Raw genomic sequence first — 20,849 nt, 5'->3', positions numbered from 1 at the left:
CTGGAAATTAGTGCTCTATCTGAAGTATGAGTGGCAAAGATATTCTCCCACTCTGTAGGCTCTCTCTTTGCATTGCTGATAGTTTCCCTTTGCTGAGAGAAAGCTTTTTAGTTTGAATCTATCCCAGTTATTGATTCTTGCTTTTATTTCTTGTGCTATGGGAGTCCTGTTAAGGAAGTCTGATCCTAAGCCAACAAGGTGAAGATTTGGACCTACTTTTTCTTCTATAAGATGCAGGGTCTCTGGTCTGATTTCACGGTCCTTGATCCATTGTGAGTTGATTTTTGTGCAGGGTGAGAGAAAGGGGTTTAGTTTCATTTTGTTGCATGTGGATTTCCAGTTTTCCCAGCACCATTTGTTGAAGAGGCTATCTTTTCTCCATTGCATATCCTAGTATTTTTGGCACCTTTGTCTAGTATCAGAAAATTGTATTTATTTGGGTTTGTGTACGTGGCCTCTATTCTGTACCATTGATCTACCTGTCTATTTTGGTGCCAATACCATGGCGTTTTTGTTACTATTGCTTTGTAGTATAGTTGAAGTTCTGGTATTGCGATACCCCCTCTTTCATTCTTCCTGCTAAGGATTGCTTTAGCTATTCTGGGTTTCTTATTCTTCCAGATGAATTTCATGATTGCTTGCTCTATTTCTGTAAAGTACATTAAAAAATTAAATTTTTAATTAATTTTTTATTTGTTCTATTTAGTTGCACATGACAATAGAATGCATTTGTACATATTGACAGATTATAGATAAATGGAATGTAATTTCTCGTTTTTCTGATTGTACATATTGTAGAATCACATCGGCCAATAGTCATAAAAAAATATAAAGTGAACCAACTGCCATTTTAAGCGTTCCTGAGTCATTTCCCCCCTTTTGGGGCATGGATTGTTTGTTTTAGTCTTTTATTTTTCTTATGAATTTCTGGGGGCTCATTAGATACTAGGACATTAACCCCTGTCTGAATTGCAAATATTTTACCCATTTGCAGTTTGTCTTTATTCTTTTTAGGGGAGTACTGGGGGTTGAACTCAGGGGCACTCGACTACTGAGCCACATCCCCAGCCCTATTTCGTATTTTATTTAGAGACAGGGTCTCACTGAGTTGCTTAGTGCCTCACTTTTGCTGAGGTTGGCTTTGAACTCACCATCCTCCTGTGCCACTGGGATTACAGGCATCTGGCTGTCTTTATTCGTTTTAAACACTTTTTGTTAGAGCTTTATGGTTATACATAGTAGTTGGGTTCATCCTGACAAAGTCATACATGCATAGAAATTGATTTTGTTCATGATTCCCCCCATTTCCTCCCCCTTTTCCCTTCCTCCTCCGTTTTTCTTCCTCTATTCTACTTGACTTTCTTTAGCTCATTAATTAATTTATATTTGATGGTACTTTATATTATCCTATCCTTCCCTCCCCCTTTCTTTTATTTTACTCTAGCTTCCAAATATGAGAGAAAACATTTGGACTTTGAGTTTCTGAGTTTGGCTTATTTCACTTAACATAATAGTCTCTATTTCCATCCATTTACCAGCAAATGTCATAATTTCGTTCTATTTTATGTCTGAATAGAACTCCATTGTGTGTATATACCACAATTTCTTAATCCTTCATCTACTGATGGGCATCTGGGTTGGTTCAATAATTTAGCTGTTGTGAATTGTACTTCTGTAGACATTGAAGTGACTGTATCATTATAATATGCCAATTTTAAATATTTTGTGAAAATACCAAGGAATGGGATAGTTGGGTCATATGGTGGTTCCATCCCTAGGTTTTGGAGGATTCTCCATACTGATTTCCAGAGCGGCTGTACCAGTCTGCAGTTCCACCAGCCATGCCCAGGTGAGCTTTTTTCCCCACAACCTCGCCACCATTTACCGTTGTTTGTATTCTTAACCATTGCCATTCTGACTGCAGTAAGATGAAATCTTAGTTTAGTTTTGATTTGCATTTCCCTGGTTGCTAGAAATGTTGAACATTTTTTTTTTCCTTTTAATACCAGGGATTGAACCCAAGGGCTGAGCCACATCCCCAGCCCTTTTTAATACTTAATTTAGAGACAGAGTCTCACTGAGTTGCTGAGGGCCTCACTAAGTGGCTGTGGCTGGCTTTGAACTTGAGATCCTCCTGCCAGCCTCCCAAGTTGCTTGGATAACAGGCGTGGAACACTGTGCCTGGCTGTCATATATTTGTTGATCATTTATGTTTCTTCTTTTCCCCACCCCTGTCTTTATTCTTGCTGAACTCCTGGTGGCCTGTTGCCTGCAGTACCCACCCTGGAGCTGGGCCATCCACTGTACCCAGCAGAGGTGGAGGAAACCATAAGGGTTTGGAGGTTGAAATTGAATGAAGGAATGGAGCAGGTCAATCCTTGGCAGTAATAGATTCTAAGAATTCCCCTGGAGAACCTGCCACAGGAACGCTGCAGACAGGCTGCCCCGGGGGTTGTGCATCACTGGGGGGTAGGAAAGGAAAGCTGTGTTTATTCAGCCTCTAACAGAAAACTCCTGTTTCCAGCACCCTTGGAGCCAAATGAAATCAATATCCTTGAAATAGGCTGAGGCAAGCGGGGGTCATAGCCTCAGGCCCTGGGCCAGAAATAGCAGGACACGGTCTTCAGACAAATCTGGTGGGGGCAGTGTGCAGACAAAATGGCCTGGAGACAGCTGGAGGTGCAGGTGGGCGGCAGGTGACTCATATGTTACCACTGCCAGCCCACATTTGTCACTGTTTACCATGAACCAGGCCCTGGGGACATGGAGATCCTGCCTTCGAGGAATTCACAGACCAGATGAGTGAACAGATGATATCAGAACTGTGTGACAAGGACTCTGGCGGAGACAGCAGGAGGAGGCCAGGAGCCCCAAAGAGCATGGCCCAGTCTGTCTGGAGAAGTCTAAGAAGACTTCCTGGATGAAATGGCATAGAAGCAGGGTCCTGACAGACAGGTAGTAGTTAGGAGTCGAAAAAGAGTGTGCAGAGGGAGAAATACCAGGTGGAGAAGGGTTGAGGGTGAACTCCAGAGCGAGAGAACAAACTGTCCCTCACTCAGTGTAGCCAGAGGGTGGGTTCTGGGAGGGAGACAGATGGAGGGGGTGAGGTGCAGCCCCCAGGAGGTCTGGAACAGATCTTGAAGGACTCGTGAGGGCAGAGATGGGAGAAGGACTGAGAAACGCATCGGAAGGATCAGGTAGAATATATTTGATTGAGGGAAGACAGGGATTTCAGAGTGAGAGAGGAGACTGTGACTTCTGCTGGGTAATGACCCAGGGAGAAGAAGGAGGTGTAGATTTGGGGAAAAACGGATCAATTCAGTTTCACCATGTTGAGCCTGTGGGCTGTCCCCGCGGTGACAGTTGGATGTGTGATTGTGAAGTTCTGTGGGAGCCTGCGGGTGGGGGACAGGTGGGTCACTGACAGGTTGGAAACTGAAGGTACAGGGTCAGCGATGTTCACAGGGGTGGAAGGATGGGTGAGAAGTGTACAGGACAAGGGGACCACTGGACTGGATGCAGATCTCTGGCACTAGAATAGTTAAGGACTGGCCAGACATTATCAACCAGACAGGAGCAAGGGAGGAACCAGAGCATGGGGACAGAGAACTGGGACAGGAGTGGTCAGCAGTGTCCCCAGCTACAGGGAAGAGTCATGGGTCTGGTTCAGCATAAATCTTCTCAGCTGCTTGGAACTCAGAGGGTCTGTGCCAGGGACAGAAGACCTGGGTCATAGCCTGGGGCTTGATCAGAGGACAAGAGCTGGCTCCTAGAATATGTAAATATGGGTGCCTATTTTCCACAGTGGGGAGGTCTTTGCTTTCCGTCCTTCCATTGTCCCTTTCTCCCACATCATGGTGTCCAGGGGGACATCCCGCTTCTCTGTCTACTGCAGTCATTAGATGGTGCTTGGAGAGAGCTTAGGAAAGTGCCTGGCATGTTGTAAGAGCTCAGTAAGTGGTAGTTTTGTTCTTTTTTTTTTTCTACTTTGTTATTCTGAGTTGAGACTACCCTCTGGTGACCCTGATGAGTTTTTCCCTTCTATAATCCCCCCCTCTTGGGTGAGACAGAACCTGTGACTTGCTTCTCACCTGGAGAATATGGTAATGGGAAGCCTTTCTGTGATTACACAGCAAAGGTGTTGGGCTACGCTCCCTCAGTCATTTGATGCTCTAGGAGACTCTTCTAAGCAGGGGTGGGGGAGGCTCGGCTCTCCTGCTGGTTGTGAAGTTGCAAGATGCCCTGATGTTAATCCCCTAACAGGACAGAGAGATGCCAGTGGCCCTGAGGAACAGAGGCCCTCAGTCCTGCAAACACCAGGAACTGAATTATGCACAATGATATGAACTCACTAGGGGACCCCAGAGCCAGAAAGGAACACAGTCTGCCTGATAACTTAATGGCAGTCAGAGCACAAGGTCCATCTCACCTGTGCCCAGACTCCTGACCCACAGAAACTGAGATAATTGATGTGTTCTAAGCTGCTCGAGTTGCAGCAATTTACTCTAGTTGTACAATTTGTTAGAAGAGTAATAGAAAACAATTGCATTGACTTTCACTTACTTAATAAATGCATAATAAGTGACTATCACTGGTAGGTGCAGTGTTAGGCACTGTGGGGGGACTAAATGCTTAAGATACAGTTGTTATCTTCAAGGACTTCCAGTGAGTTACTGAAACTGTGGGTTCCCAAAGCAGGGGTTTGCTTATCAGCGGTGGGGTAAGGAGTTCAGAGGGACTTTCAGCCAGAGGGGACAGCATGTGGCAAGATCCATAGGCCTAGAAGGACTGGAACATTCTGGTGGGTGAGAACTTCGGTGGAGGACCACATGGTACCTGCAGTAGATGGGAATGGCCTCTGTCTCCTGGGCCATGACAGCCACACAGGAGAGTCTACAGAATTCTGAGCTGAGAACTGCAGGCGACAGATGTTAAGCTGATGGACTGTGAAGGAACAGGGAATAGTATTCCTACAAGACAACTCCCAGGAAAAAAGGAAAGACAGAGTGCCTCGTGAGGAGGAAGGGGAAATTAGTCAAACATTAAACCTCTCCGGGTAAATCCTTTCCCCAAAACAATGGGCCCTGGAGGAAGGAGGTGGACTCTGAACACTGGGCTCTGGACTTGGACCTTCCCCCTTGCAAATTAGTCCTGAAGGGAGGCACAGAAAATAGGAAAACTCTGGGAAACAATGAATCCCAGGGGAAGAAGAAGGGCAATTGGTGGGATTTGAGCTCTCGTCCCTGAGCTCCCATCTCTCCCGTTAACAACGAGTTTCAAACTTTTTACAACTGCCTTCCTGAGTTAAAATTTTAAGCTGCACAACTAATTCCCTGACTGTCCAAACCAACATGTCCGCAGTTCCAATGATTAATTCACCCTCTTTGTAACCTATAAAACCCAGACTCCTTCTGTAACCCACCAGCCATTTTTATACCCAGAAAATGAGCCCCTCCTGTACCTGATTGATTGACTTCACTTTGAAATAAAGGACAGCTTGCTGATCTGCTTGAGGTCTGCTTTTGTCCTGGTTATTTGTATTTTTATTATGGTGCTGAAACCATGTTGGTTATTTTTGCTTACAGACGGGTCTTTGCTGTTGGGCAGGGCCAACGTAACATGGATGCTCTTTTCCTGAGATGTGAGTTATCATCTCAGCTGTATGGGTGGAACCTACTGGGCAGGAAGTGGCTCTGCTCAGCTTCAGGATAAGATACTCACTGTTGGGGTCCTCAGACCACCCTGTGGATATAGGTTCTTTCTCCCAGATCTGTGGTTGCAGCCCAAAATTTTGGGGTTTCTGATCATTCTTAGTTGCTAGAGAAAAGGCTCCTGCCACAGTGGGGAGGAAGGGCACATTCAAAGAATCCTTCTAGAGGAGGTGACACCAGGGCATATCCCCACCAGCAGAATCCAGCAGTGCCTTCTCAGGCGAGTTCTGCTTTCTCCAGTCCACTAAGTGGAAATTCAGGAACAAAGCATGGTTTCCTGGGTAGACATAGTGGAACTTCTGAATCCAGCTTTTCTCCACACAAAGCCTCCTGCTGAGAGGAAACACTGACTTCCAGGTTTTGAAGTCCTGCCTACTCGGGATTTCCCCTGCAAGGGACATTTTACTTCTTAGAATAGAGCTGGGCAAGGCAGAGATTCCTCGTGAGCTCTTCACTGGAAGAAGCGCTCCCAGGATCAGTCCTCTTTCTCCCACCTCTCCCTGCAGGCAGAGATTCGCTGTGGTGTCTGATGGGTCAGCTGTCCTGGGATGCAATCCCTAGGGCCTGGGCTAATGGCCATGGTTTTGCTAGCCCCAGAAAGTGACAGGACACTGTCATTTTTGTTTGGAGGTCTCAGCACCGTGAGACTGGTTTCCCCTCCCATCTCAGCATGAGTCTTGGGAATCACATGCTCAGTGGCAGCTGTGTTGCTGTAGATGTGACAGTAAATATCCAGAAAATTGAGTGCTTTCTGGTCTTCAATTTAAGAAGTCATTTGCTGGATGGTGCTAACTAAGAACAGTCATTAAACTTGAGAAAGCGCTCCTCTGCTTCATTCCTTAATTAAATGGAAGAGAGAAACAAAAACCTGGTTATGTGAAACCCCAGGCTGTGCATGGAAATGCCCTGGAGGGAGGAGACTCAGGTGGAAGAGCCTGCCTGCGGTTCCTATTACATGCGTGGCTGAGTGCCTGGGCGGGTGGGCACGGGCATCCTGAGACCTGAATCCTGCCTTGTCTCCTGCCAGAATCAAAAGGCAGGGGCAGAATGGCAATGGGGAGGTTGGGAAAGGCCTGAGAAATCGAATGTCGCATATAGAATTGTGACTCCTAAATTCAAAATTGTAGGCCCTCACCTCCAGCACTGCGGTATTTGGAGACAGGGCCTTTTAGAGAGGTAATTAAGGTTAAAGGAGGCCATTATGACTGGAGTTCTTATAAGAAGGGGAAAGTTCAGCAGGCATGTGGGCACCCAGAGACAAGAGCATAGGAGGACACAGGGCGTAGGCAAGCTGCAAGCTGGAGGGGCCTGGCGAGGAACCTCCAGACACCTTGATCTTGGACTTCTGGCTTCCAGAAATGGGAAAACTACATTTCTGCTGTTTAAGCAGCCCAGTCTGTTGTACAGCCTTCCCTCCATGTCTGAGTGGTATTGGTTCCAGGACCCTCCTTCCCCAAACCAAAACACACAGATGCTCCAATCCCTTATATAAAATGTTGAAGCGTTTGCATGTAACCTACACACATCCTCAGGTATATGTTAAATCATCTCTAGATTACTTAAAATACTTAATACAGTGTAAATGCTATGGAACTGTTGTTAAACTAATTAGGGAATAATGAGAAGAAAAAATTCTGTATGTGTTCAATACAGACACAAGTTTCTTTTCAGTTATTTTCGGTGCATGTTTGGCTGAATCCATGGGTGCAGAACCTGTGGATACCGAGGGCCTATTGTCATTGATTTTGGCAGCCTGAGCTCACTAATGCAGCAACCATCCCCAAAGGTCAGAGAAGGCAGTAGGGCCGACAGGAGGCCACACTGAGAGGATCTGGCAGGCCCTAGAGGCCAAGGCCAGTGAGGCCCTCTCCCTCCACCATCCATGCAGAGGAAGATGCTGACAACTTAGGTCCCAGGGATGGACCTAAGTTGATGAGGGGTGACTTTGCTCACCTGCAGTAAGTCACAAGGAGGATGGTCTTTATTAGGCACTCTGCTCTGGTTTGGCTAGTAGGATAGGAGGAGCCTAGAGTCCCTTCCATTTGGGAAGATACCCTTTCCCAGTTTCTCTGTAGGAAGCCAGGAAGGACCCAGTCCAGGTGTCACCTATATAGAAAAGTCTGGGGTCCCTCTCTCAAGCCAGTGTCATTGAGCTAATGGGAGGGAAAGAAGGCTCCAGGGATCACCATTGGACCAAAGACTAAGAGAAAGAGGGCTATGGAGCAGCTGGAGTGGGTTCACATCAGCTTGGCTTCAGCCTGTCTTCAATTCCTGCAACAGGAATCCTCCTGCTCCACAGGCTGGCCATGAAAGGACAGGAACAAGTCCCACAGTGATACAGCTAGACGTCCCTCTGCCCATCTTCCTGAGGAGTCCTTGGAAGTGGTGCGCCACTGGAGGATGCAGGTTAGAGATCTGCTATGGTTTGGCTACTGTCTTAACCCAAAGGTTCAATTGTTGAATTTAATCCCTGTTGAGAGGTACTAAGAGGGTGGAAACAGTCTGGCCATGGTATTTAGAGGTGAGGTCTTTGGAAGGTGATTAAGATTAGATCATGTCATCAGTGGGAAGTCTCTATGATGGAATAGTAGCAGCTTTTAAGAAGAAAGAGGAAGAGACCAGAGGACACAAACTCATGTGCTCCCCGTCTCTCACCCTGTGATGCCCTTCACTACCTCAGGACTACCAGCAAGAAGGCCGTCACCAGGAACAGCCTTCCACCTTGGACCAGAACATGAGCCCAGATGAACTTATTTCCTTTATAAGTTATCCAGCCTCAGATACTTCATTATAACAGAAAACAGACTATTTCAAGGTCCTAGTCATGTTTACTTCTTTCTGATACAGGTAGACTAAAGAGCCTAAAGGAGTTCAAAATGCCCTTGGGTTTTCAAGAGCCTCATTGAGCCTAGCAGTGTGTGCCCCATGGCTGGAGCATGCTCAAAAGGACTCTGCCCACCACCTCAGCAGAAACTTCCTGAAGATGACCTGTCCTCTGGCAGTAGGCTGCTTGTGGCCAGTACCTGATCTGAACTCCGCAATATTCCTGGGTCCTCTGCTCCTGTCCTGACTTTCAACTTTATGGGACCTTACTAAGACTCACCTTCTCACCTCTGCCAGCACCCATGACAGAGTCCCTCCACAGTCATGGTGGGAGAGAGGGAGGAACACAAGACCAACAGTTCTGGGCTCATCCTGTAGTGTGGCATGCACAAATAGCTGGCCCTTCTAGTTATATGAACGAATATATTTTCTGTTTTGACCAAACTGGTTTGAGAATAGTTTCTGTCAGCATCCTGGCAAGTATTATGGATTGGGCATTTTCTTAATCTTGACTCCTTCTCAAAAAATGAGGACAATAAAATCCTTAATCCTATAGGGTTAAGTAAACTAGTACAGGGTCTGCAGCCAGTCCCTGGGGCAAGAAAAGAACTTCAGGGGTGATGCTTGCCAATATTGCTGCATCCACAGAGCTGTCTCTGTTCAGCCCTTCCTGCTCAGCCTTGTCATCTCTCTGGTCTTAGAATTCAACATGGCGCCCATCCTCCTGGAGACCACATGCTATATCTTTGTCACGATGGCATCACACTCTCAGAGGGGGCAAGCAGTTGGCCAGTGCTGACCCTCTGCCCTGTCTCCCTTCCCCAACCATGTTCTCTCAGCACTGGGGCCTCCCCCACCTCCTGCACCCCAGTGGGAGACAGATAACTCTTTTTCCTTATGTTCCCTGCATCCCTGAAGACCTGATAGCTTCCATATTTGGATTTCTTCTTTCTAGTAGAGAATCTACTATTTCTGTGTATCTAAAAAGATTCAGTGCTCTGTTTCAAATTGCATTGAGTGAAAATTTGCTAGTCAATACTCCATGGGCCAAGGAACACAACACATTGCTTGTGGAATCTTCATAAGTGAGTTTTGTGCTTGTTGTAAATAAGTTTTTGGTAATGAAATGAAGTTTTTGAAAACTTAAAACAATTGGTATGTGTTTGCTGGTGAAATACCCTGGTGTCTATACCTAACTTTCCAATAGTTTAACCAAGCCATTGGAGAGAGAGACTGCCATATGTGATGAAATTAGGTGACAAAAACATGTTCCCAATACAGTTGGGTTTTTCCAATACTATTTGTTTTATTTTCCCTAGGATTAACATTTTCTAAATAACACTTCTGAATAACATTTTCAAAATATCGGAACAAAGGGTAAAAGCCATCTGACACAACACAAAGAATAGTGGGTGATATAACTGTCAGTGGAATATCCGGTAGCACTTCCTCCTGCAGTTCTCAAGCCTGGTCAAGCCCTCTGACATCCAATGTAAGTCAGGTATACTTATATTTTGGAACTCACATGTATTTTATTAGTTATTTCATCTATGTTGGTTGAGCCATCTGGTATCTTTAGTCAGGTTCTCAGGGTGCACAGTTTTAGTCCTGAGCAGCCTGCTGTCTTCTGCCTCCTCATATCCCTACCTGTGACCTCGCAGGCAGTCCATTCTCCCTTTCTGCCTCTTCCTCCCCTTGACTCTGAAGGTGGGTTCTTGGGAGAGCAAACCTGGTTCTCTAAGCTGACCACCCTGTCTCTGCTGGCCTTGGATAAATCTCTCTCCTGGTGGTGGAAACTCCCCTATTCCATGGGGGCCTCTGATGCTCAGACAGAAATTGAACTAGAATTTATATAAATGAAACCAAGTTTCCCTGTGCTTATCTGTTATTGCAAAACATAAAAGCATTTGGTTTGATTTTCACAAAGCTTAGAGAGTCTGTGTGGGATGAACTGTCTTAAAGTATAGGCCATGTGGCCTCTGTGAAATCCCTGGGGGTCCCTGGAGGCACCTCAAAGGGGTAAGCAGACAGCTCCAGTGCAGCCAAAATGAGGCATGAGGGGAGGCCAGGGGGTTACCAACCAGAGGACACACACCATGCATATTAACATACCATGGCTCTGCAAAACAAACAGAGCTTTCCAACCTGCACCCCTAAATCAAAATCCCAAGTGTCGATTCTCCCCAGTTCACAGATTGATTTGCAATCTGGCTATGTCTCACACAGGCAACTTCACATGGCATGTTCCTGGGTGAGTAAAGTAGGAATTTCATTACTGAAAAATCATGGAGGCGTCCCAAACAACCCTGGGCAAAAGCTAGAGAGAAATGAAGTGGTTACCTGAGTAGCCGGTAGCACTTCCTTCTGCAATTCTCAAGCCCAGTCAAGTCCTCCGACGTCCAAGAATCCTTCCCTGCACTCTCAAGTGATCAGGAGCCATTCTCAGGGCTCCTGGCTTCCATGGATCCTGGGGTCCTTCTCTGTGCCCTGCTTTGTGTCCAGTGATCATTCTGTGATTTCCAACAGTTTAGTAAATTACTGACCACCCATGCCATGTCCTTCACCTGGCACAATTTCAGGAGGTTCCATTAAATAAAACATGGTGTTGGAAGAGAAAAGGAATGGGTTGGAGTTCTGGGCAGTGTGGTTTGTGCCATGCGGTAGTCCTGGTCCTTGAGATGTAACAATATCAAAATATTCTATACTCCCAGTGGCGATCTCACCTTGGTTCATGCTATGAGTTGAATACGTGTTTCCCAAAGGTCCATGTGCTAAAGCTTGCTTGGTCCCTGAAATAGTACTATTGGGAGGTGTTGGACACTTTAAGAGGCAGGGCCTCATGGGAGGTCTTTAGGTTGTTACGAATGTGTCCTTAAAGTCGATATTAGGACCCTGACCTTTTTCTCTTTCCCTCTTTTCTTACATATCTGCCACAAGGGGAGCAGTTTTGCTCTGTCATGTGTTCCTGCCATGATGAGCTGTCACAGGCCCAAAGCAATGGGGTCAACCAGCTATGGTCTAAAACTTCTGAAGATGTGAATGAAAAATAACCTTTTTCTCTTTATGTGTAGATTATCTCAAGTATTTGTTATAGTAATAAAAACCTAACAAACTTCAGTATCTATTCAGCAATAAATTCAAACTAAATTAGTCAAGCACAACATTCAACGGGATCCCAGAGAGAAGACTGTACCCACTCAGTAGGTCAGAGCCTGGTCTATAGTGTTGCTGTCTTCCTCCAGCCCTGGCCTGGATTGTGGTCCACTAGGTCTCCCTGATCTGAGCCAGGCAGGTAAACTAGGACTGGGATAGCCTCATTAGAGTCTCACCTAGAGTCATGCTGAAGATCATCCATCTGTACAGTTGGGCAGTGGCTTCCTCCACCTGAACTGCTATGACATGACAACACAGCTGGTGACGTGGGGAGAAAGTATAAATGGTGACAGGACTGGAAACGTGCTCACTCGGTAGCCACATTTTGGAACAATCCTTTCCCTGAGCAAGAAAAGGGAGAGAATTCTCTCCCCTCCAGAGTCGTGTATATTATGGAAGTTTATTCTGACCCTCTGGCACTAGTCCTAAACTCCTCTGTATCTGCCTTCAGGAGAGACTCCTGTTTTTTTCCCAGGGAAATGCTGGAAAAGACCCACGTCCCTATCCCCAGGAGTTTCTGGAAAGGCTGAGTGTGACATTTCCTTTATTAGGTGGTATGTTATTTTCTGTGACTGCTATAACAAATGACCACAAGCCCAGTGGCTTAGAACAGCACAAATCTATCCTGTCACAGCACCGAAGGTCAGTGATCTGAAATCAAGGTGGCAGCAGGGTCACACTTCCTCAGAAGGCTGTCAGGGAGAATCCTTTCTTGCCCTTCCTAGCTTTTGGTGGATCCAGTCGTCACTCCAGTCTAACTTCTGCATCTCCTCCTTTGTCTCTCTTATAAGGATGTATGCACTTGCATTTAGAGCCCACCCAGATAACCCAGGATGAGCCCCTCAGAAGGTTCTTATAACCTAACCATGTCTTTTACCATATGAGGTGACATTTCAATTTCTGGGGATTAAGACACGAATATACAGTATCTTTTGAGGACCCATCATGCAATCTGCCCCACATCATTAGGAACTGGAGAGGTCTGTGTCTTACCAAACTCTCCAACAGTGAGCACAGTTTTGTCAGGAAGTCCCTGCCCCTTGATATTAGTGGGATGGAGGGTCAGATGCACGAATGAAATGCACACATGCTGGCCGTGAATCTTAAGAGGCATCAGCGGCTGGAAAGAAGATGGTCTAAATTCCGTTCCCATCCCTGTTTCTGACAGAACAGGCTTCTCTCCTGGTAACAGGTTTTAAGACAAAACATGGCTGGAGTCTCTCAGAACCGAGCTCAGGCCAGACAGTTGTATTACATTCCACGAGTCATAAATATTTGGTGAGCAAAATCGATTCCTGCAGTAGTGGTGGAGGGATGGTAAGTGGAATGTTTGATTTTATTCTTTGGGTCAAGAATGCGTGAGTCAAAAAGCAATGTCTCTGGTGCTGTTCCCAGCAGGGTCACTGCTGTTCCTGGATAGGAGACAACTACCTGAGGCCACCTGAGGTGAACTGAAGACTTCCAAGGAGGTGGGGCTTGATCTCCCGCTGAGGGGCTCTGGGGCTTGTGTGAGCTACTGGCCCTCTAGCCTCTTCGGTGATGGCCCTTGGAGGGGATGCCCCAGGACTGGACTCAGTAGAAGAGAAAAGCTGGGGATTTGGTGGGCTTGGTACTCTTGGGTCAGAGTCAGCCTGTGCGAAAGAGGGATGAACCAGAGGCTGAGGCAAGCTGCAGGCACAGCAAGAATTCTCGTAAGACTCACAAGCCAGAAAATAAAGTTTGACTCCTTTATTCCACCACACTGGGTCTCTTCCACGCCCACAGCGGTGGATCACAGTTGGTAGTGCTAATTCGGGTCTCTTCCTGTCCCCCGTACCGAACTGCCTCTTGGAAGCTATCAAGGTCTCCCCAGGTTTGCCTCTGGCCTTCTGAGCCCTGCACAGGAAGCAGGAGAGAAGCCCCCTGCCTCTAGTTTCCCCTCAGCCTATCCACAATCCTTTCTGCCCACAGAGGGAGTTCAGAGCAGACCTCTCACCATCTGCTTTTTCTACTTATTTTACTTTCCCCTTCTTTTATCCACCAAGGGTGGGATTTCTACTTCTGGTTCCTATTTAAAAGGGATTTCCCCATATGCTGTGTTCTCTCCCTCTTTTCCTCCCACCATCATGGCTGGCTGGCTGCTGAGAAACACCACTTATGTAGGAGAAGGCGAAAAGCACATGGTCTAATGTTTTGTGGATACTAACCCCATTTTCTCATTTTGTTGTGATGCACATAGAACTGCATCAATAGTGATTTCTGTCCTTGAGGAGATCATGTTTACAATGGAAGGAAGAGCTCGAAACTTAAAAAAAACAAAAAAGTAGACGACAAATGACAAACCTGTGTGGAAAATCATGAGTTAGAGCCAGTCATTGCAAACAAGGAGGAAGGCAGAGCTCTGGAGAACGTTTTTCTCTGGGGCGTGGGTCCTCCAGCCTGGTGCTGAGAGTTAAGAAAAGATGGTCTTGGCTAAAGACCATAGCAAATGTGTGCAATATGGAAGCACAATAGCCCAACGAGGTATTGAGGTTTCTTTGACATTCCATTGCCAAGAGGAATTATGTCTTTATGTCCCTTGCATTAAATGCATTATTGCTAATGCATATTTAATAATGCACTTGTTTGTCTTAGCGAAGATTCCAGTTCAGTCTGTATTTTCTCATGACTCGAAGTCTGAAGTCTCCCAGACTGACCTTAAGGGAAGTATAAACAAGATCCTGACTTCCATGTACTGCAATCATTCTTGCTAGAGATGCGCATTGGATCATCATAGCAACCTTGACTCTGGACTTCTAGCACCACAGATTAGCTTGTCTGCAGTTAATTCAGTCAGTTACAAATTCTTCATAGGCAGGGCTTAGCTTTTAATCTGATGCCATATCCATCTCATGCAGTTTTGAGATGGTCCAGTGCGTTTCCTACCTTAAAGGTTGCACATAATTTGATTGATAACTCATAGCTCAAATGTTTTCAAAACAGGGGAAAAAAAGTCATTTCACAAATCAATTTCCTCAACTGTTCGATTTATTTTTTATTTTTGTTATGGGTTCTCAATTTAACTGCTGGAACTGGATCATTTTTTAAAAAATCTATTCTAAGATCATAACATCTGAGAGGCCAAGTATTTGCCTTAAAAGTAAATGTCAAAATAGTCTTTTTATGTTTCTAACTATTTGCATTTATCTTAATAGTTTTTTCCTGACCAAAAGAGCAATGTATGCATGCTGTAGAAATAATTTAACCATATAAAAAAAGAAACAGTGAGTTGAAAATCCTTGATAATCACAATTAGTGTTTTGGTATATATCCATCAGGATTTTATTCCTGATAATTTGAACCATGTGTGTTCAAGCTTCAATATTTATTTTAAAAGTATATTTAGTTTGGCCTTATATATCCAGAACAATTCTCTATGCTTCAACATACATTTTATGAAAATATCACATGATTTTTAATAAATGTGCTTTGTAATTGATTTAATGTTTCCTGTTATTGGATATTTGGGTTATTCTGTTCACTAACATTTTAAATTTGCTATGGTAAACAAGATTACAGCAAACATCCTTATACCTATCTGATTATTTTCTGAAAAAATTCTTAGAAGCACATTTCCTGGGTCAAAAAGTTTGAATATTTTAAACAGTATTGATGGTGCAGACCTTAAAGGAAATCATGAGGTCATGCAAAGAGCATTAACAGGGCTTTACACATGCCCAAATTGGAATCCTTCCATATGCATTAGCCTAACTTGACACTATCCTGTGATAGTGGTGTTTTATTGACTTTAAAGAATTGATATAAAGATTAAATAAGATACTATATTTGTTTTCTGTTGCTATAACAGAATAGCACAGACTGGGTAATTTATAAAGAAAAGAAGTTTAGTCAACTTAAGGTCCTGGATGCTGAGAAATCTGGAAGCCTAGCTTCAGCATCTAAGGAGGGTTTTCATTCCACATGGTGGAAATGTTGTGAGCAGGTGTAAAAGAGGAAGCAGAAGGGACTTGGCTTGTTTTTCAAACAACTTACACTGGAGATAACAGACCCATTCCAGGGATAAGGGTATTGATACATTCATGAGGACGCCACCCTCCTGCCCATCTGCCTCTTGTTGGGTACCATCCCCAACACTCTTGCATTAGGGATTAAGTTTCTGACACAGGAATTTGGGGGGACACCTTCAAACCATAGCAGATATCAAAAACAAAGGGTCTACTCCATTCCTGGCTTCTAGAAGAAATGCAAAAGAAGTTAGCTGTGCGCACACTAAGGCTACTTAACAGAGAACAGGGCAGTGTTTGTCCGGAAGACCCTGTGATGGAACTTCAGCCATCACGGAGGCCAGTGAGGGTGGGAGGTCTTGTCCTCCTCCTGCTCATTCTCAGCTTCCCTCTCTTGCCTCTTATCCCCTCATCCCAGAGAATATAGTGTGTTCCTCTACTGTAATTCTTAGAAGACCAAGGCTTTCTCCTAAATTGTCCACTTCTAACTTGAGAAGGAGGAGCCAAGAGGCAGTTGGGTGTAAGAGTCACAGCATCGTGCTCCCTGGAACTAAATCCCAGCTTGCCCACCAGAAGCTTTGCCATCTTGGGGAGGTTGATAGAATGTTCCATGCTCAGTTTCCTTCTTTATAAATCAGGAATAAAAAAGAGCAGTCTCTAGATGGCAAGGAGAAGTTATCACTTAGTAAATCACTTAGTACAGTGCCCAGTACATAGTCAGCACTCAGTAAGTGTCTGCTATTACCACTCCCCAGCGCCATTCCTACCTCAACCAAAGCAATCCTGCAAGCGTGTGTATTTTGACTGTCTCATTCACTGATGATTTCCCAGTGCACAGAACAGTGCCTGGCACGCAGTGGGCACTACAAAGCCATTTCTTGAACAAAGGAATGGTTCCCTGGACCTCTTCATCGCCAAACATGAGTGTGGGTACTGTTTGTGGCCACTTGTTGTTGCCGTTGTTTTTCACTCCTGACAGAGCCGTTCTGGAGTTTGCCTCTAACTTCTTCCCCTGTGGGAGAAAATGCTACAGTTTCTTGGGCATAAATATTTAATGTGCCTTTATCCGCAGAAAGCTCATTCCTTTAGTGCATTTGGAGTCACTCTGGTGTCTGCACAATCTGGCAGGCACTTTCTCTATGCAACAAGTATTTATGGATCCAAATCGCAGGGCACAGTGGACCAGGCATCTTGCTGGGTAGTAGTATCCCGAGGGACAGCAATCTCCTGCCGTCAGACTCCTGACTTTGGAAGAACAGACACACACATACACACACAGCCACATCTCCTGCTGTCAGAAAGGGTCCCTGTCCAGTGGGAATTGTTTCTTGCTCAGAACCATGAGTGGTGGAAGGATTGATGTGAGGAGAGAGCACAGAGGGGAGGTGATGATGTGGAGCAATATCTCAGCTCCATAAATTCCACAGAGTGCATGCCATTCACCAGGCACAGGGCTCGGTATGAGGGAAAAGATGGGAACAAGGGTTCTGGTTTAGACATGAGACGCCTCTCAAAGCTCATGTGTGAGACAATGCAAGAAAGATTACAGGTGAAATAATCGGGTTATGAGAGTTTTAACCTAATCAGAGAATTAATTCCCTACTAGGGTTTAACTGGATGGTAACTGTAGGTAGATACTGCAGGTAGATGGCTGAGGAGGTGGGTCACTGGGGGCATGCCTTTGGGGTTTATCTTTTGTCCATGGTGAGCGGAACTCTCTCTGCTTCCTGGTGCGATGTCCCCATCTGCTTTCCTCCACGACACCCTTCCACCATGATGTTCCGCCTCCCCTTGAGCACAGAGCAATGGAGTTGGCCATCTGTGGACTGAGACGCCTAAAACCTTGAGCCCCAAATAAACTATTCCTCCTCTAACATTGTTCTTGTCAGATCTTTTGGTTGCAGCAACAAAAATGTTACTAAATCAAGAAGACATAGAGAAAATAAGTTGACCATAAACTTCCCAAAGAAAGTATCCTCACAGGGTCCAGTACGAAGCAGTCAGTAAATGTTGACTAAATGAACCAATGGAAGTGCACATTCAGTTACAACATTTCATTTGCCCCTTAGGGTGTCTGGGTGGAAGGAGAGGCTGTTTCTAATGGATAGCCATGGAGCATACTCATGGGTATGCACAGGGAGGCAGATGGAGAGGAGTAAATTCTAATGTTCCATAGCACGGTAGGAGAGCTATGGTTGATGGCAACTAATTGAATATTTCAAAATAGCTAAAAGAGAGGATTTCAAATGTTCTTAACATACTCAGAGAAATGATAAATGTCTGAGGTGACAGATGTGACAGTTACCCTGATCTGATCATTACACAGCATATACATATTGAAATGTCTCACTGTACTCAATAAATATGTATAATTACCATGTATCCGTTAGGCAGGAAGGGAGGGAGAGAGGGAAAGAAGATGCGCTCTTTTGGCTCCAGCCTTCAGATGGATGTTCCTCTGAAGTACCTGTTTAAATAACCTCCCTCTGAGCACCGTGATTGACAAGTCTTACCTGAAGCTGGGCCAGCAGCCTCCACAAGCCTGGGGAGGAATCATACAGCAGCCGAGCCTCGCTGGGACCCTGGAACTCAGGGAGCAGCACGCAGGTGATTCTGCTGTGTCTGGAGGCCTGTGTGGCTCACTTGGGCTCCACCCCTGAAGGTGGGTCAGCCACCTCATTCTTTGTATCTTTAAGCTACAGTGGTCACAAAGTGAGCTGAAGGGTCATTTCAGAACCCATGGAGGTGCAAGGGGTAAGGTTTCTGTGAAATGTCCTCCCCAGTCCATTATGAATGGTGAAGAAAAGAGGTGAGCTCAGGAGGGAAGGAGAAGCCAGCCGGTTTCCCCAGGAAAGGGCTGGGTCACCAGGTAGGGTGGCATGGGAGGGGCTTCTAAGTGGAGTCTGAATGAGAGAGGTCAGATGCAATCCTTACAGTGATTGAAAGAAGCAGACTTTCTTTTCCCCACAAAGCTACTCACTGGCTGGAAATAAAGAGACTGAAAATTCTACAGGAAACAGAACCCTGACTGGGCTGGGAGGAACTGACTCTCAGTCCATCGCTGGCTCCTTCACCAACTGGCTTCCTCTTCCCATTCACTCCTCAGAGGCAGATAGATGCTAACTGCTTGTTAGAAAATGAAAGGGAATCAAGGCAACCCTGGCCACTGCTCTAAAGCATCCCGAGTCTAGTAGGGGCCAAAGAAAAGAAGAGAAAAACTGCATTATGGGAGGTGCCACCAGAGGAGGCTTTGAGCACAAATGTGGATGCCTAACCATCTGGGGATGGCCAGAAATAGCTTCCTTTAGGAGCTTATGGCTGTCCAGAATCTGGAAGATGCTTAAGAGTCAGACAGGCAAAGACTAGGAGAAAGAGTGTTTTAGTTATCTGTGACTATAACAGGCATTCTCCCCAAACTCAGTGGATTAAGGCAACAGTGAACTTTGACCCTCTCACAGGCTGTAGAGTTCAGGAGCATCCTCGTCAGGGTCTCTCGTACGGTTGCAGTCAAGATGTGAGCTGGGGCTGCAGTCTGAAAGGCTAACTGGGGTGGGGATCTGCTTGCAGGTGGACTCACTCATGGCTCTTGCAGAAGGTCTCATTTTCCTGCTGTGTGCTTCCCGGCAGGGATGGATGCTTGAGAGTCTCCAGAATACAGCAGCTGGCTCACGTGGACTGCGATGGAAGAGAGAGGGAGGCAGACTCTGCACTGCCTTTTATGATCTGGCCTCAGAAACCACAGTCACTTTGGCAGTATCCTATTTGTTATGAAAGTCCACCATATTCAGTATGGGAGGGGACTCTCCAGGACAGGAAGACAAGGAGGTGGGGATCATTAGGGGTCATCTTGGAAGCTGGTTACCATGAAAGCCCACCCATGCCAGGGGAATAGCATAAGTAACGTCACAGGATTGAGATGCTCAGGGATTAGATGAGGAACAAGCAGCAGTTCACTTTGGGGACAAAAGGTACAATTTGTATAGATGAGGCACCAGGGAAGGCATTTATACTCCTGAAGGAACTGGACAGCACTTTGGTGATGTGGAGGGCCAACAGGGACTGGGGTGTGATCTGGAAGGATCGTCCTGCCTGTCATACAGAGGAGCAAAGTTGGAGCCAGAAAGATCAACAAGGAGGCGACGGTGGCCATCTGGTTACAGCAGCGGGGGTTCTCCCCTGAGAGAGTCGCACGGAGCCTGACACTGGTCTCCTACTTAAGAAGTGACGGGCCCTGGGAACTAATTAAGTGTGGGATGGGAAGGATGGGAAGCGTCCAGGGAGCCTTCCTTTCTGCTAGCTGGATGTCTGGGTAGAGGGAGGTTACATTAACGGAGACGGATGCCAGAGAGGATCAGGATGGAGGAAAGCAAAGGGAGATGCTGAGTTTGTTTTGAACATGTGGATCCTGAAGAACTTCTAGATTTTTCACCGCAGGAATTTTGAGGCCAGAGGGACTTCCCAATTAAAGATAAGAACCACCACCACCAAAGGGAAAAAAAAATTATGGAATTCTTATTTGGGATCTAATTAAAATGACCTTGACTACGGTTTAGGTCTCACCGCTCAGAGGTGTAGCCTATTCTAGTGTTGGTAGGGATTCAGGGAAGAATTGAGCTGGACTTTGTTGTGCACCTACTATGTGTTCAGAACTGTCCTGTTTTTTTTTTTTTTTTTCTCACATGAATTATCTAATTTTGAAGACTGAAGCAGCATTATGAAGAGTTTGCTATTGGCCAAACAGTCTCCTAAGAATTTTAGGTGTGTAAACCATTTAATTCTCACAGTAAAACCACAAAGCAGGTACCACAGATAAGGAAACAGAGGCCCAGGGGCACTCAGTGATTTCCCCAAGGCCTGGAAGGGGGAGGCATGGTTGGTCTGGACTTTGTGCTGTGTTCAAGGTCACACGGACATGAAGGACAGAGGAGACGTTGAGCTCTCTCCTTCACATCTACTCACATGTGATAAGCAGAGGGAAGAGGAGGTGGCTTCCTGGGTGGCTCATGGTATCAAAGAAAAAGGTGGAATGATGAAAAATCATGTGAACATGAAACCAGAGACCCTTATAAAACCCAGGGGCTCAGGGCTCAGTGAGCCTTCCCATCCTCCTGAGAGAAACCTCCTTGTCTTTGCAAGCAGGAGCCCAGCACCTCTCCTGGGCATCCCTTGCTCTCCAGTC

This window comes from Sciurus carolinensis, chromosome 9 (genome assembly GCF_902686445.1).
Source record: "Sciurus carolinensis chromosome 9, mSciCar1.2, whole genome shotgun sequence".
Classification (NCBI taxonomy): domain Eukaryota; kingdom Metazoa; phylum Chordata; class Mammalia; order Rodentia; family Sciuridae; genus Sciurus; species Sciurus carolinensis.
Note: the sequence above shows the minus strand (reverse complement) of the source record.